This window comes from Dreissena polymorpha, chromosome 1, assembly GCF_020536995.1.
Source record: "Dreissena polymorpha isolate Duluth1 chromosome 1, UMN_Dpol_1.0, whole genome shotgun sequence".
NCBI classification, from domain to species: Eukaryota; Metazoa; Mollusca; class Bivalvia; order Myida; family Dreissenidae; genus Dreissena; species Dreissena polymorpha.
In genome coordinates, this window is record NC_068355.1 from 128,977,405 (window position 1) to 128,983,697 (window position 6,293).

The window sequence follows — 6,293 nt, forward strand, 5'->3', positions numbered from 1 at the left end:
AGGACCACCTCGCATCCCAACACGAAGGACGAGGGACAGGCTATGCACGCCTGTCACTGTGGCAAGACTTACATGCGCGCTACAAATCTTTACAGACAAAAAAATCATCCAAACACTAACTTTGGACTTGCGATTGACTTGTAATCCTCGTCGTAATTTAATTTTTACTATCAATTTCTTGCTATCTTGCTATCTCATTTCTTTTCAGATTAGAAACTGTGATTTAACGATTAATTATGCAATTGTCAAATGATAAAGCACAATTTTAGTTTCGGCGTCGTAATCAAAACAATAAGTATTAAGTTATGCGATACTCAAAGCATTATAATGAGATTATATTTCGTGTAAAAGGTACTCATGCGCTGACCTTATCTTATTTCGGCTTTTTCGATTGCAGTTGATTGCTGCAATTAAAAAAACTCGCAAACTGAATATAAAACAATTAAATATTTTCTCCAATTTTAATTTCAGTATTATTCTCAGATAATGTAAAAATATTTTTGAAATACTTGCCCTGAGCTATATTGTTTTATATGTTTGAAGATGTTTATTTTAATTTACAAGTAGTTCAAATTATGTAGTAAACGGGTCGCAATGTCAAAATTAGTTTTTAAATTCAAATTAGTCTTTGTTTTCTGGTGACGAATTGATACATAGTGTTGCATATTTCCAACAAATACCTTTGGTAGTATTTAGGTTATATTTAACAAATTAGGTATTATTCATATCCGCTTGAAAAAATAAACATTGGGCAGAGCAACCGAAAATTAATAAACAACCCTTAAGTATTTTTTACTCCTTAAAAAACAGGTATATGTCATAGATAAAGCATAGACACGCTTCAAATATTCGTTTGACATGCAAGCTATACATTACACCAATAAATTTTTAGTTAACAAAACCACAATTTATATGTTTAAATAAAGTAAAAATCGACCAAAATGCTTTTGAAATCAAATTTTAAATATAACACGCAAGCAATATATAAGTAATAGGCCAACCTAATTATCAAGACTTTCAAACAGAATTAAAAAGTATACTGTCCAGAACGTTACAACTCAATGCCCATGCTATTCAATGCCCATTTGTTCGGTTGGTAGCATTTTGCTTTAGTTTGTTCGTGCCGTTTCCCGCCGCGACTCTAGCGCCCCTTTCTGTACATCATTTGTTTCCGTGGCGACGTGGTCAACCTTCTTCCGACCTGGCAGTCGCCTCCTTCCAGGGAAATCGAAAGCGTGGTCGCTGTAAAATTAAGTAATGCATTAGTGCCGCATTTAAAAACAACAACATTAAAATGCCGTTTTGAGGAGATCAACGAATAAAAAAAATCAATAGCTTATTCATATATTTTATAAACATCGTTTCTATATCTAAATCATAGAACATACACAACACAAAAGCAACATAGAAGTATTCATACCGTAAGTCTGTAAAAGGTTCTTTCCTTTGGCATTCATTCCTCATATGTTATTCTGGAGAATGCTGGAAAATTGAAAAAAAAATACTTAACACGATACAATTAATATAGAGTTTCTGATGGGTTATGTTCAGGAAAGCTTCTAATTCTCATAACAATTTATTATGAGTAATATCCACAGAACTTTTTCTTTTTAATATTCACTTGTAAAGGTTGCAATACGGACCAGATGTTCGAACTATATGGACCACCCACACGACTTTACAGCAACAATAGTTTGATATACTTAGTATGTGAAAACCTTTAATAAACGCATATTTGTGTGTATTTGTAAAACTTAAACTGAGTAAATGTCTTATTAATGGTCTTTAGTACACGATGATGCATGGCATTTCTTTTCAAGGTATATGCTCAATTCAGTTTGATTAATAAATTCACCGGTAATTAATCGTGAATCGTGAACGTTCGGTGTGTTGTAAACGATACGAGTTAATTGTTGCGATACCCCTATTGGTGTAATTAAAAGCCATTCTATAATTAAATACTACATGTTCATTCAAAATGTTGTAGCAATTTCCCTTTATATAAATAAAAGGACAATTAAGCCACTTTTCTAGAAATATGTGTGTAAATATTACTATGATCGCGCAAAATTCACATTTTTAAATCGCGTCTTTGTCTAATTATTAAAAGCACATAAGTTACCGTATGGCTTTAATCACTGAATGTTTAGAACGACAAATTATCAAGATATCACAAAAATATGTTTGTTTCTATAAAATCCTGAACATTTACCCATTATCATCATGTTTCCAAAAACTGGTCTGTATGGTATACACATTTAGCCGTTTTGGTACCTTATTCATTTCCGTTTATGATCGACTTATAAAAACGGGACCCGTTTTAGATCATAAAATATGCGGGACTCCTTTAGATCATAAATTATTTTAATCGTGCATACATTTAAAAACGATTTTCAAATGCCCCTAACTAACCATACACATAAATTAACATTAACTAAACACTCGAAACAAGGTTTGCAATTGCTATATTTTTATCATGAGTGCGAATTTTCCATTTTGAAACCCAGCAAAGATCACATAATAACATGACGAACAGCTCTCGCTTAAAAAATTTGCACCGAGTAAAGTCGAGTTTTAGATTGATTTTTAACACAAAATAAACGCTAATACCCTTCTTAGCAATGTGGCTGGAAAGTGGGCAGCCTTAAAAAAATAAATTCCGTCAACAAAGGGTAGAAAACAGCAAAAAATACCTGTTTCGGCACGGTCGTTGCCATCTTGATTCCGTTTAGATCATCACGTGATTACCCCCTCTGTGTATTCAACTACATATATATGCGAAATCTAAACCGTTTTGCCTGCAAAAACGGTTGAAATGCGTAGCGGGAATAATAGGCTGGGTACCAGTATGAAGAAACCGTCCTGACAGTTCTAAATATAGCTCAAATCATTCGAAACGGAAAACACTGTCCGACTCACGATCACTTTACCCTAACAGAATATAAAAAACACGTGCGTCCTTAAATTCGTCGTCAGAAGTCGAAAAGCGTATTTCCCTGTAAATAATTTTTATTAAGTCAAATAAAGTGTCAGTCGCTGCAATTGTCTGTTTACTCATCGAAATTGTGAAGGTCGTCGATGGTTAGCTTTTATAATGTCGCGCGCCGCGGCCATTTTGTTTAAGTTACCTCTCGGTTGCTTGTACTTACCCACCTAGGGAAGCAGAGTATGTTTTAACTGGGTTTTAACCGATCGGTATAACTAAACCAATTTTATACAAACGCTTACCGATCAGTAACCAACAAGTTACCGACTTTTAACCGCCGGTATGTGGTTAAGCGCCGGTTTAACTGTTTATACAATCGGGTGCAGGGGTCAGTGGTTCGAGCTCAGTTGAGGTTTACTTTTTTATCTTTCTTTAAGGACGTATGCTGCAGTTTTAAATTAATGCCAAATTCGCTCCACCTAGAATTTGATAAAAAAAAATGTATTTAGGCAGAACCATATGTTGTGGATAGAAAAATAAAATAAAAATCATGGGTCACCGGTGTTGTTCATTTTTTAAACATAAACAAAAACAACAGAATTTCACATATGAAAATAAATAACATACATTTTAATTTTTGCTAGCTAAAGAAACTTCAGCGTACAGTTTATATAGTATTGACATACCTGTACGCTGAAGCCAACCCCGTATCGAAAGTCAACCAGAGTCGTAACATATTTATGTCACGCTATAAATCAAAGAAAGCTCCTTTTCTTGGATACATTTCTACATATATTGGTGAATGAATATAAATTACTGCATCGGGGAATATTTTAAGGTTCAAATGTTTCAAATGAATCTTACAATAGATGAAAATAACTCTCATCAGTCTGACATTCACAATTTTGACGCCATTGTCGCTTTGTCACGTGACGAGTTTTCATTTGGATACTTTCGGATCGACCTTGACATTTTATGCTGAAATTCTAAACATTACTTTCGTTGTCTGAAATCTATTATTTGTGATTAATAACTTACGTCTGGTGGATTATAAGACTGATTTCAGTGTGAATCAGGTAATTTAAATAATATTTACTTTGAGTTTGTATTTAAACTACAATTTGTTTACAAAACAAGCCAGAATAATCTACAATACCGGGAAATGTCATTCTGAATTTGAAAACACTTGAGCACATGGTATGTTTCAAAAATAGAAATAACGTCATATGACCGTGAAATCTCGGGAGATTCGCATTTCAAGAAAGTCTGTCACATCGCTGTTTTTCTCTATATGTAAAAGCAGAATAGATAAATTTTAAATGTTTAAGATAGTATTTTGTGAAAGAATATATCAGTTAAATGTGAAAATTGTCAGTTTTTCCGATCAAGTGGTTGATTTGGGCCAATAACTGCATTTAAAAGCTGTTTTGGACCGGTCTTTGTTTATTGTCAACTTTTCGGGAATTTCTGGTTGACTTTCCTCATGGGTTTTGGCCATAACTATAAAGTCGCGCCAGTCAAAAATCATAAAAAGCGACATTTAAAGTTATGGTAGCCAGAACTAAATTTGTGCATGCCTTCTTCCACCAAGATTTTTTTCCAAATTTACCTAAATGTTTAATGAGTTATAACTTAATACAAATATTTAAAAAAAACAATAGGTCACCGGGGTCGTTTGTTCACAAATGCAGTTTTAATGCATGTATTAAAATACAATTTAAAAACACAGTGAAAACCATGTACATGGTGCAGGTTAAAACACATACTAGTACATGTATTGCTGTTGGCCAATGAAAATGTAGATTGAAATGTAAATGAAAACACAAGCTATTTGTAACAAGATCAGTAATATAAGGTAAATACAGCGCCCAACTTAAAAAAAGACGTATACAAAACATTTAAAGGGGCATATCGACAGTATAACTTGTAATTCATGATAGTTCTTGATCAATGTTTTTATGTATACCAATGCAAAAGTAGATTTTAATTTAAGTGAAAACCCAAATTATGTGTGGCAAGATCAAACAAATTTAAGTTTATATTGAACCAAACAAAAAACAAGATAATTGAATACATTTAAAGGGGCATACCACTTTTTTTTTTTAATTCTGGACATGATTTTACCAATTCATTGTTGTATGCAAATGCAGATTTGAATATAATGAACATACAAATTACAAAAGATGTGTAACGAGATCAGTACATTAGGTTAATTAAGTATTCAATTAAAATCAATACGTATACGCTTTAAGGGTATTAATTGTGATTCTTGATATGACTTCACCAATTCACGGCATATCATTTGTATGAATTGATGTATATAAACGCAGTACCATATTATTGGAATATTAGAAAAATATTTATGAAATACAATTTTATCTTACAGTTCGTGTGCGTTAAAAATCTAATCCACACAAGTGTTGCATTTTTAGGAAAACGTTTACATACTACAAACAAGTTTGCATGTGAATAGAGATACTGCAGAAGGCAATTATGGCGTATATGTAAAGCAATGATTCACTACCCATAAACTTCGTTATCTATAATAATTTTTTTTAATTATAATAATCTATTAGTTGTTGATACGCCGCTGTTATGTAATAATACTGAAATCATTATTTTGTTCAGATATTTTATAGTACAGAATACATTTTAAGAACGTACGAGGTAGTTTGTATTATTTGTTATTACATAAAGCATAATGTTTGATAGATATATCTTTTGCTGATATTAAAATAAAATAAAAATCGAGGGTGACGGGTGTTCTTATTTTTTTTTATTTAGCTTTGAATTAAACGACTATGTTAAAGTATGAGTTCACCTCGCAAATATGCCTTAAAGCAAAAAACTAAGCACACACGTGAAAAAAACTGTTGAAAATAGTGTAATTCTCTGTGTCCGTTTTTAATTATGATATCAATTTTATTTAATACCATAAAACATCAAATGGATATCAACAAAGCTAATCGGAAAATTAAAAAATATTATAATTTCTTACTTTCAACTTGTAATACCTTCCCGCATTCAGATTTCATTCCAATTTACCCAAATGGCTCCTGGGTTATCAAAAAGAAATAAGAAAACATGTAAACAAGCAAATTTGTTGAATTGATATCCCCCGCAACATTTTGTTTGTGACAGTCGGGCGGACGAACTGACGTACGGACGAACAAGGCCAATTCTATATCCCTCCGCCTTTAGAGCTGGATATTTACTAAGTCAACAGGCTCTTTTGTTCACTATTCAAATTAAAAAAACTCAGGGTCAAACAATAAAGGCTAAGTTCCAACACATCACGATTGAAAATGCACTAAATAAATATATATCCGATCCTGTTTGCTCAATATAATGCGGGTCATTGTTCTGT